The sequence below is a fragment of the Sphaeramia orbicularis genome, chromosome 7, assembly GCF_902148855.1.
Source record: "Sphaeramia orbicularis chromosome 7, fSphaOr1.1, whole genome shotgun sequence".
In the NCBI taxonomy this organism is placed as follows: Eukaryota; Metazoa; Chordata; class Actinopteri; order Kurtiformes; family Apogonidae; genus Sphaeramia; species Sphaeramia orbicularis.
In genome coordinates, this window is record NC_043963.1 from 24,219,629 (window position 1) to 24,232,490 (window position 12,862).

At 38.3% G+C, this 12,862-nt stretch overlaps 1 pseudogene; it reads right to left on the minus strand.

Annotated features, from left to right (window-relative positions):
- The window catches only part of LOC115423235 (spermatogenesis-associated serine-rich protein 2-like), a 17,456-nt pseudogene extending 4,878 nt beyond the window's left edge, over nt 1–12,578 (minus strand).
- Between the last annotated feature and the right edge of the window lie 284 nt (nt 12,579–12,862).

Consider the following 12,862-nt stretch of genomic DNA (forward strand, 5'->3'; position numbering starts at 1 on the left):
AAACTTCTGGACCAGATTCATTCATTCACTTTTAAAGCCCTTTTCAGGTGTCTGATTGAACTATGGAACTGTACAGGTACATGCTCTGCCATGATTTTCCTTGAAATCCCACTAAGTTGCGATTCTGCTGTAGCCTTTTGTAATGACAGAACTAAGTACAAAGTACAGCTGACTAAGCGGTGAAGCTAAACATAGGTCAAAGATAAAGACATTTTTAAAGATACCGATGTTGTGCAAAGTGAAGGTATTATGTAGCGTCAAAGGACGCAGAACACACGAGTTAAACACCTGAGTGTTGGTTGGTTTAAGAACACAGTGTTGCATTATTCATCAAAATACAGTGTGTTGTGTCTGTACTGTTGAAGAAACTGGCATATCTACTTCTATGAGGTTTTCCAGTATCACACAAAACCAAGCTGAGTTTACTAGGAACCAGAAATCCTCTCTTAGGGATGATGTTTTAATAATAGTTTTCTACTGATAGCCTAAGCTAATGTTGATGTTATTTTCATTTCTCTCTTTTTTTTTTTTAATTTATTCTCCATTTTGTGGAAGGAAAAAAGCTAAAAAAAAAATAAAAAAAAAAGAATATATATATATATATATGACTAACTTAAGACTTTAAAAGTTGTAGAGAGCATTATCACATCATCTTGACATGACCAGAAATTCAGCTACATCAATAAGGAACAGCACACGACAGATAAACATACATCACCACAAATGAAATGGCATCTATTTGCCCAAAGCTGTCAATCAAAAACAAATGCCTTGGCCAATATCTGCATGTGTACATCCCTAGGCCTTATCTAAACAGTTCAATACATTTAGGCCCAGTTCCAGGAAAAAGATTCACAACAAGACGAAAACTTGTCAAGACTTCCAAAGTGCTGACCCAGATCAGACCAACACAACGAGACAACACAGTGTATCGTTCATAAAAACCCTGTACTTCCATTGGAACTGCCAGCTTTTAAGGCTGTTTGTAGCCAACTGAAATATGAATGAGTCTAATCGTACTGAATTATTTATGACAGCAGCATTTTTGGTATTAATGAAACAGTGAAAACATAATAAACAAGAAGGTCAAGAATTTCTCTTGTTTATTCCCAGAGGAGTTGCATTATTAAGATGAGCTGGTGTCACCTCTAATAAGCAAATAAAATGCAAACTATTGAGACGGCATTTCACCAGTGGAAGTCCTGATAATAATGCTGCACTTCATGGTAACGTGAGCTCCTGCACATAAATACAGAGAAAAACATCCTCTATATAACACAACGTATTGAAACCAGCCACCGGAGATGCGACAAGCTGAAACAGGTCAGTTCACACTGCTGCTACCTTCACCTGCAATGTCCTTAATGGTTTCATGGTCTGAACTGGGCTTTATAACGGATCATTGAATGTATAAATCATACATGTCCAAGTGTCTAATACAGTACATAGATATCAACAACAACACAGCTGGATCAATTATTATACCTGAGCCTGTGCCTATCAGTACTGTCAACATCTTGGTTAAAGTGGCATAAATCAATCATTGTTCAGTTTTTGTTCTGCATCTCATGTTACCATCAAAGCAAGAGGGCTGTTGATTCAAAGGTAACACAGGAAGGAGATCAGTGAAGTGACAGGAAAAATTTTGAGGAAACCTGGCTTTTGTAATGTCGAAGAAGTACTAGATTTCCTTTGGTTTCCTCTCAATTCCCCACACACCTCGCACAAAGACAGCTTTGAGTCTCCCTTGACACCTGACACTATTCACTTTTTCCAGACCTGGAACACACAACACTCTACACTGAGAGGACAGAAAGAGAGAGAATGGCCTACTTGTAGAAAATATGCAGTCTTGCTCTGTCATGTTGTGCGCACACATATACACAGGTATGCTCTAGGTATAGCACTACCCTGAGGGCACCACTGCAGTTTTGAAGAAACTGGGACTTGCTGTTCCACAACAATCTCTTTTACTACCTTTCCTGTAGTGATTTAGGTCAGATTCTCTGAGCCCTTGAGTCAGGTGATCATATTATGTAAAGAATACTAGTGGCTTGCGGGTGGTATGTGCTTTGGTTTGATAAATACACTTGAAAATACAGTACTTACTGGCCTCTGCTTTCACTTTGTCCATTTCTCCGAGTAGAGTCACTTCTCTGTCCATTAAACTGGAAGCAAAAGAGAAGATGGCCAGGTTTTCATTAGTCTTAAGATGAGAAAAAATTGTGAACTGTCAACATTGATTACAAAGAAATTCTGGGGATACCAAAGAAAAATTTGGGATGAAGAAGTCAGCAGCTTCACTAAATGACATACACAAATGTGAAATAATGAGGGTTACATGTTACTTAAATGATAAACATATACAGCAAGAGGAAGTGTTATACTGGCTGATTTTATTACAGGTTTGCAGTGGATCAGCACATCAGCGCTGATGTCACATAATGCACCATGAAGGCACACTGCTATTAAACAACAGTTAAACCCAGGGAATTAAACTGAACTTTATATTTTAGAAACATTGGTTAAAAGACACTGCAAAGTATTTTCTAATCCAGCTTTAAACAGTCATGACATTTTTGTCTGTCCATGACTCAGTGACACGTTATGTGTGTGTACTGTATGGTTGACAGCTGGACCATGAGCATGTTCACTACTTAGGCTATGCCACGGACAAACTTTATATTACTTTGTATCTAACACTTCCTCTAGTGGATTGTGGTTCATTCATCAATGTCTGAACTGCAAGCAGAAAACCTCATCTACGTAGTTTAGGAAGAGACCATAGGTGTATTTCCATTCAGCTGTTTTATTCACATTTTCACTTTATATGTTAAAAAACAAAAAATGGAAATGCTGAAAGTTGGGGGAAAAATGAATATGATTTGGGTGCAGACAGATTTAGTGAATGATTGTGCTCATCTGTTTTTGTGGACCAATAAGAAGACTGCAGCATTACATACATTAAAACAAATGCCTTATTGGATACAAAAAAATAGAATGCAATTGAATGAAGAGCAGGTTAAACAAACACTAAACAAAGTGAGAAACTGTGGAAGAGTCTGGAACAATGCAAGACAAACCAGACCAGTAGTTGGGTTCAGAATGCTAAAGCTAAAACCAGATTTAAGTTTTAGATAAAATACCTCTTACGTCTACTCACTCGTTATATCTGACATTATGGTGCCATAAAACTCATTTCCATGACCAAACAGTCAACAAAAGGGAAGACTGTATTTTTAAATATGATTTTGCTCTTTAATGAGGCAACAGTTAAGGTTCAGAAGAGGCTACATTCATTTACTTAACTCAAATTCAGTGATTATTGCAATTTTCTATAGTGTGTGTTTTACCTGCAGAAGAATGTGGTTTTTAGACACTTAAAATACTGTTCAAGCTCCCAGTCTATTTCACACTCTGCTCTTTGTTGACATAAATCATTATTTTGTTTACCTCCCCCAGAACTGGACAGCACAGATAGAACTGACAAATGAAACCTGAAGTGTGAAGATGTGAAACAAAGATCTGGTTTGCAGATGCAGTGGAAGCATTACTTGCTAACATTATCTTGTGTGTTATGCAATTTCATTTGTTAAAGGTTAACTCACTTAATTAACCCTGTAGGGAAATTCTATCTCTGCATTTTACACGTCCTAACACACAGCACCTAGCATTAACACTTAGCACATTAGGAGCAGTGAGCTGCCATCGACATCGAGGGACCAACTTCAGATCATCAGTACCATTGTCATAGGAACTAACAGGAGACTTAGCTTATGTTTGCCTGTTTGTAATGGCTGGGGTTTGATTCCTCGACAAACCTAGAACCTTCTAGCTGTGAAGCGGAAGTGCTAACCACTACACCACCAACCCATTCTTATAAAAAGAACTGTAACTTATCAACTTCATCCACTTCCTCTGCTCTTTATAATCACACATAAAGTGGCAGAATGAAAACTGGATGTGTTTTGTGGCCTCAGGGACACTAATGCAGAATACTGCATACACAATAATGAACATAAGTGGAAGCAGAAACAGTAAATGATGTCACAGCTTAACAAGTGGATCAGCCCCTCAATAAAACCTCATACATAACTGGCAGCTCTTAATATTTAACATAACAGTAGCTGACAAAATGCACGTACATTTGCATTTACTTTTCCCCTATTCTAAAAAGTGTTGTAATATATAGTTTATGGATGGAAATCCAGTCAAATGTGTGAGTACATCATCCCCTTTAATATCTGTCATCCTCTGAGCAGTCAAACATATTCACTTAAAGTTTCTGTCTTTTTAAAAAAGTACAAATGCATTAATGCAGTTCTCTCCATCTTCTACAGTAAGTATCTACTTCTGTATTCCCCAGAGAAACATGAGCACTGTCAGTTTTAAAAAGATTTTTCACACATTGTTTAATTTGCATCAAGACATATCTCCAGAGCCTCTGAAGCCTGTCAGTGCCTCATGGGAGCTGTAGGTTTTAATAATTACTCTTTAATGTTTGTTAAAATGACACAGTGCTCAAATTTGACAAGCCTGTGCTTTACTTGCAGGACATTAAGTGCTCATCATCAAAAAACATTCATCCCCTTTACCATAAAGCTACAGTATCACATTTCAGAGCAAATACTCATCAATATACTTCTACAACATCTGGAAAATATCTGAATACAGACCTCTCTGTCAATATGGTCACTCGTAACTAAATAAAAGCATGTTTATGAGACAAACGTAAGAAAAGTCTCCTTGACTCATTCACCGTGAATAAACCAATTAAAATCTAACAATACCCTCTGCTTCAGTAAACATGACACATGGCCTGCCATGAAATCACTTCTCAACATTCTTCATGTATTTCATCACCAAAAAAATTTGACTTCTCGGCGATTTTTGTCGTGTACACAGGGAGCAAATTCACATACCAACTCTGGAGCTCAGCAAACGTCTGCTTCATCCTCTTAATGGAGGAGTCCATCTCCTCTTTGACCACCATCCTGTAGCGGGTCAGTGAGGCTGTGCATCTCTGCAGGTCCTTCACAGATCGGTCAATGTTGGGAGCTGAGATGTACACATTTGACATGACGTTAGCAGGTTTTCTATATTTCTATTTCTATGTATAATTACTGTACGAAATGAATCAAAGACTAAATACTGGGGCACATTTTGAGTTATGCAAGGCTGTACTTGTGCAATGAAAATATTGTGGTATACAACATATTATACATGTCTGACCCATCTTCTTGACTCCTGATGATCCTTGCTGGCTCTCATCATTAGAAAGTGCTAAAGTGGAAGTGGGGGGATGTGAATTTGAGCCCGGCCTGTGTCTGGGCTTGTTGCCTCTGGGACCTTGGTGATTCCTGCCTCCCGGCTGAGAGGCAGGACTTGGAGCGCTTCCTTGACTTTCTGCTTCTGCACCTGTGAGAAGACATATTACTTTACAACAGGAAACGTAAGCATTTTGAAAACTAACTTTCCCATTAAAGCTTAAAATAGGAATGAGTCGTCAAGTCAGTGAGCAATAAATCAGACACATGTCCTCACGTCAAATTTTAGAACGCTTTTTTTTTTGCTTCAACTAAAACATGAGATTAAGGAATCCGGTAGTACTTGACATTTGAATAAAGGAAAGGATGTGAGATGAAATAACTACAGGTGGCAAAAGTTCAGTTATTTACTGGTACAGAAGCACAGCTACTTGTTTAAAGTCCTATGAACTGATTCAACTTCCTTACTCAAGTAAAATACAACTGTACAAGCTCTGAAATGTCCTCAAGGAATAAAACTAAAAAGGTATTTCTACAAGTCAAACAGCTGTCAGTGAAAAGATAAATTAAGCACACATCACTCATGTCCGTGTTAGGTCTCAGATTCCTTTTGTCTGTGCTCGAGTCTCCCTCTTGTCTGCTTTCGTCATATATGCCTACATCTGTCATACATAACATGCACTGCTCTTTACACAAAGTGGTCGTCTTTTCTGTGCTATTTTCCCATCGATGTCTAGTAGTAGCTTGAAATTAGTCTTGATGTTTTGGGATGCACAGTAAATAACAATCCCCATTGAACGCATTAAGAACAAATGAATGAGCCTGTTTTCACAAAATGTAAGGAGTACTTGTTTTAAGATGTAGGTAGTCAAGGTAAAAAGGTGCCGGAGAAATAAAACACTCAAGTAAAGTACAGCTACCTGAAAAATGCGCTTAAGTACACCTACTCTCTAACTCTGGAAATACTACATACTAATATGTGTATCTGCTAATGACGAAAATTGATAACAGTCTTCTTTTTGCCATGATTGTTTTTAAATCGGAGCTGTGGTTACCAGTGGTTTCGGATGAAGCAGGTTCAGAGTCCAGCTCGGCTGCATCCAGAGAGGCAGAGTCCAACTGTTCACTCAGAGAATCCAGCGACTCTCCATCCATTACTGATCCATTGGCGTGAAAACCATTATTTCATCCTTGCTCTCCTGAATGGCTTCAGGTGGAGCGGGCTCTGCTGAAGCCTCCGCCTGGGGCTTGGGCTTCTTTTTCTTCTTGGGCTGGACATGAAGATATCGATGTCAAACCCTTTTGTTCAAACCCTTTGTTCATTATCTGTATCCTAATCAGTGCCCTGACATGGACCAATTTAGTACATGCAGGTATAATAACTTTTTATTTTATTTCAGGTAAAGGAAGAATAAAAGTATTGTAATTCAGACTGCACAAGGTTTTGACACTTGATTAATAGCGGAGCTGTTTACTAAGTACACTTCAAAAGGGCTCGCTTCAGATACTTGACATGAATGTTACTTCTACAGAGAGACATTCAAGATACAGTTGTTCTGGTTCTTACCTTCTTCTTTCCTGTGACATTCCACTCCTTCAGGATCTCTACGGCACTACCTGTGTTGTAAAGCACATAGTGATGACACACGTGCATGGTGACAATTGATAGGTTTAAACTGCCCTCTCCATGATCTGAATGCCCTGGGGTGTTGTCAAGATGTTGCTATAAATAAGGATCAAAGCATTCTGACGTACGAGGACAACCTATCTGTTCTATTACTGAACCCGTGAATCTAAAGGCATGCAAACGACGCCCAATCTTGGGATGCAAAGCATGATATCCAGGAACAAGTTCTTATTTCCTCAAGGTTACGTTAAGAACAAACAATGTGGGCTGCATGCCAGGATTACAGGTCTGACATAGATGCAGCACACTGATGTCAATACAGTGACACATAAGATACATATAAAATCAATACTTGTGTTATGCAGACTACTAGTGAGATGGTTTCAGTGTGACGCAGTTACCAAAGTATTACAGATCAAACATATGCGATACCACCAGTTTTATAGCTGACAGTAAAAGCCTGGTGTATGTTGAAGTATTTGCAGTGACACTGTGACGTCCTCTTACCTTCTAAGAAAGCTTGAACAGCCTTGTCGACACAGTTTTCGAAGTGCTGCAGAACCAGAACAATCTCATTGTTGCTTTTGTTGGGGACGACTGCTCTGACAGCGCTGATCTATTTAGAAACAAAACAAAAAAAGACAAAGAAAGAGGGACGGTTTTATTTCATCAGACCAAAATAACCTATTGAAATGAAAACATTAGCATTATTTCCATAAACCGCTACATAAAACTTTGGAATACTGCAAAAAAGAAGATGCAATCCATTGTTCAAACTGTTTTGAAGTGGATAAAAAGGTTTTAGTGCCGGTAGATTGTGGTGTATGGTTGTTGTTTTCCATCTAAATTTGAATGTTGTGTTTTTATCCCCCTGCCTAGTGATGAGTCTGTGGAAAATTTTATTTCCTCATCAGTCCACACAACCTGTTGCTACTGCTAGCCACATTCTCCCACTTTATGAGAATATGTGATAGGATGCTAAGAAAACAACTGATTGATTGTATTGGTTTAATGCTTGTTACCTCTGAATTTATCAAACCATCTCAAGGGAGCATAAGAACATTTTTGTGACATTCATGAAGCTTTTTCCAAGATCTGCCATTGAAACAAACAGCAACAGTTACAAAATGTGCTATAAATACATTGCAGAACCACAGCTATTGTTATACCACAGTTAAATTCTATCGCGTCCCATTTTTCGCAAATTGCTCCAGTATAAGTTACAGCTCTGAAGGATGGGGTTTCTTATTGTGACATTACGTAATTGCATACCTCAGGCAATTTTTTATGTGGATTTAAGGTTATCTGAGGTGTTGAATTATGCCACAACCAGATCTCAGACACAGGGAGTATCCCAAGATGCTCCTCAAATGTTATGATATTTTTTGTGATCTTCAGATTTAACCCTTTCTCCAAAAGTCTGCAGGCAGTGACCCATTGATGTGTGGTGTGCATTTCTTACCTTCTCCTTCATCCTCTCGGCTGTTCCTCCCTGCGACATGACCATCTTTGAGCGAGTGTCAAACACAACCCCCGAGGTATCTATGGAGAAAAAAAACAAACAAAAAAAACACACTGCATTGTGCATTCAAGCATGGGATCTTATTTGCAAACCTCTGAAAAACACGTCATTTGCTAAACAAAACATCCAGCACACATCTTCACAAGGATTTCCTGGACAATCACAGGCCATATTCTTGAATCCAAGCTGTGTTTGTGAAGCCATTTGTTTTGTAGCCATGGAACCAGCTGACATTTACATAGACACGCTTATTCATGCCAACAAATCAAAAGTAAAATTGAATTTACATGTTTAATTTAGCCATTATTTGTCAAGACAAGCCTCATAATGACAAAATAATGCGCATTATGCATGTTGTTGTGTGGAGGTGGCAGTGCAGTCACTAACAAGCTACTTGAGTTAACAGCAGCAGCAGCAGCACTTGTAAAAATAAAAAGAGAGAAAAAGCCATCACATCTGTGCTTCAACAGTCTGGGCTCCGCTTCAGATTTAAATGACTAATAACCAATACAGCCTCCAAAAAGACATTCTTTCAAAGCCCAAGGTTTCTGATATCAGAAAAAAAACTATAAGACCCACTTCACTAATCTGAGACAACTATGAAAAACTCATTCTCAACAAATATCTAAGGACAACTTCCTACTACAATTGATAGGCAAAAGCGTCCAGCTGACTATAAGGAGCAAAGTCCACGGCCATTTAAATGCAGAGTAAAAAAAGTAGGGCCCTTGTAAAAGGTTGTTTTTCCCAAAGCATGAAAGTAGGTTAATGTCACTGTAAACGCTCACCTCATTTCCCTTTACAGCTATTCCAATTCAGTGTACAAGTATTGCTCACCTTTGCACCACCCTCAGAATTTCAATAGGGTTTCATTACAGGCCAGGTGAAAACTATTCTGTGCACAAATAATTTTTCAGTTTGTTTCACCTGCAACTTGAACATTCATCCTTTGTGTTGTTTGGAAAATAAATATAATAAACAGCGGATTTTAGTTCCATCTTCTTGAAAGAGTAGCAACATGAAACGAATACATACCCCTTTGGCTGTTTTTCTTCGCCATGTTGTCCAAGAAAAGTAGTGTTGTGTATTTCTTCAAGCTAATAACGATCGTTGCAAATATGCTTAAACTGGTATTCAAATAAAAGCCCTACGTGTGGTAACTTTCACTTTGAGTTGTTCTTGCTTGAGAAAACGCCAACAGGGCTCACAACTGGCAGGAAGATTCGAGGTCAGATGAGGCCTCCACAGTTTAGGCCAAGATTCAGGTTTCCTCCTTCGTTCTCCAAATCTGCAAGAAAAAAAGAAGAAAGGTTTGTGCTAGTGTCAAAGCTGCAGAGAGTAAAAATATATCATTTTATTCAAAGTAACTGTGGTCAAGCTGTTGAAGAAGAACTGTACAGAACGCAAATGTTCACTTTCTTAAGATTTGAAAATATTAATACAAATAAAATGAAATCCATTTCCTCCAACTATAAAATATGAATGAAAAGCAGATTTCAATAAATTACTGTCTGTCTGGCAGTGTCCTAGAGAATCTGCAGTTAATTTTGTCCTTGGCAGAAACACTGCATTTACTTTGGGGGAAAAGTTAGCAGGGCTACTCAGCGACACATCTTTGAAGGGTATTTCCTTCTTCTCAGTTCTCTTCGAGAGTGGTGGGTGACAATGCTGTGAGGTTTGTGTCAAAAATGTATCATGTCTTCATTCTCAAGGCGTTTCCTAAATTTGCATATGAGGCCTGTAGATGCAAGCATCCCATTCATTGTATTTATGCTTTTCAGCCACGATGAAGAAATCCAAATTATATTAACTTGTAGAACAGTTCACAGATTAAGGTGTTAACTGGTTAAATCTGGACCTGATAACAAAAGCAGTAAGAAAATACCAGATCACTTCAGACCAGAGAGATAAGAACAGGTTTCTTTGTAAAAATAACTGAAAAAAAAAAAACAAAACAAAAAAACAGCCATACAAGTGTGTATGCAAAACAATCAATAGCTGCAACTATAAACACCACATTAATAAACTAGCAACCATGATATGCTGAACAGTTTGTAAAGCTACTCACATTAAAACAACAATAAGTCATTTGCTTGATCATTAAATACAAACAAATAAAAAAGTAAGCATTATTTGACACAATATAACCTGCACTGTACCTCCTGTTTGACCATGCTTTAATGAAAATAAAGAAAACAGGGAATAACAAATTCTACCATTTACAGTGATTCCTCTGTATTTATTTAGCATTCCTAACCCAAAAACAAGGAAAAGCATGCATGCACAGTGTAATTTTGCTTAAATGTTACCTACTTTAAATACTAAAATTGTAATATGGAAAACACATTAGATTAAGTAATAATTAAAGATTTTTAATGTTACATAATCTCAAATTTAATTGACATAAAAACAACATATTGGGGAATTAATGCTTAAAGCTACACAGCTGTATTACATATTACAGAGGAATCACTGTATTTTTGTACTTAACTGTAATGCAAAAGTAGCACCTCTATATGTCCAACTCAGTCTTAGACATGATGCCATCACTCTGCTGGCCGATCAATATTCTACTGGTCTCAAACCAACACTGTCTGCCCGACTGTGGCCATATCAGAGTCTGCTTTAATTATGTCTCTTTGAGGCTTGACAAAAGCTCCACCTTCAGCAATCTGGACTTGTTTTAATGGGCCAGCTGGTTCCCCCTCTTAGGTTTCTTTTTCTGTCCATAGCCGACTAGAAAGGAAACTCAGAAGCTGTACAAACCCACACCCTGATGATTAGGACTAACCATGCCAGTCCTGATTCCACCACACCTTTGCTCACGTCAAACCAGCATTCAATCAACAAGTGACACTGCTGCTGCCACTCATGCGAGCACTAGGATGCATTATGTTTATTAAGAGGGATGGTGCTTGAATCTTTAAGAGAGCCAGCTGTACTTGTGTTGAGTGACGTAAACCGTAGGACGTCAAAGCTCAGCACTCCACTGATCACAGACTGAGACTAAAAAGTTTGTTTGTGCTGAGCAAACCAAGAAATAGATCTACATCCTACATTCGATGACAAATCTAGACAGGCTTCTGCTCCTCAGATGGGGCTGCAGAACACAGAGCCACCATAGAGGTTCACTTTTAACACTTTTACAACCATCACAGCCACAAGATTTTTCACAACAACTGTATTTTTAGATAAACATTGTGAACAACATAATCCACACCTTACCTTTATTAAAACCTGAACTCAATAAAGGTAATGGACATTATTTATGGCTCATTACTCTTCCATGCCTTCACTTACTCAGCACAATACGTGATTTCTGTAGCAAATCAGAGTAATTTGAATGTGGAGGCCAAATGAGCTTGCAAATATTACTGCGAGATACTCTAAAAGCTATGTGCAAATACATTTACATAAATTCGCTTTTTTTTGTCAGGAGGAAACAAAAATAATCCATGTTTTAGGTCAGCAGTATTATGATCATCACTAAATAGCTACCTTAGTATTATTTTAGCTAACGTTATCTGGTGAGCGATGTCACTTGCATGCCATAGCTAGCTGGTTGTAACGTTAGCTTGTGTAATATTGTAATATTTTAACAAACTTTCACACAATAGGACTCTCGCGGTCAGTGTTTCGTGTCCAAGCAGCTCAGGTCGCATATTCTGGCCAAGCTCCGGAGGTTGCGTTAACGTTAGCCCGCTAACATCAGATGATTAGCGTTAGCTCTGCAAGGTCTGCGTCACAGGTGCCAATAAAATGCACTTAACGTGACAATTAAAAACGGCTGTAATTTTAAGCACCTGCGGCATCAAGTATCAACGTCTTCTTTGCGGATGGACCGTTGAATGCAGCCCTAGCTAGCGCCCTGCTAACACACTGCTTGGCTCTTATTATTCAATGCCCTGCTGTAACGCTAGCCATTTCTAAGCTACTCGACTTAGACGTTAAACAGCTCAGCCTCTGTTCAAGCATCTGCCTTTTGTCTGCTTAAGTTGTACATTGTGTTCGTAAATAAACTGTAGAAAATACGTACTTGGTGTTGGTAACAAAACTGAGCAGTAGATTCTGGAAACGGGTTACCGCAGCTCCCACAGTCAGCCGTCTTTTAATGCCAAGTAGTCTGCTGTGGCAATATTTTCCTCGACCAGACTCCCTCTGGGTTGCCAGATCGGATGGGAACAACCCCCACTTCAATGCATTTAAAGAAGGAGGGAAATTCAATGCAATGGGCATTCGGTCGTTCAAGTCAGTTTTTTTTTTTTTTTTTTTTTTAATGTTTGTTTGTTTTATTTCTAATTTTCTACTCAGTATTAAGTTGATGTTTGATGACGATATCTTCGGTCAGAATCAGAAGCCTGTTATTATTCCACAATGTATTATTATTTACTTTTTAAAATGTATTTATTTATTCATATTCATATTTAATTCATTATTTGTCTTAAT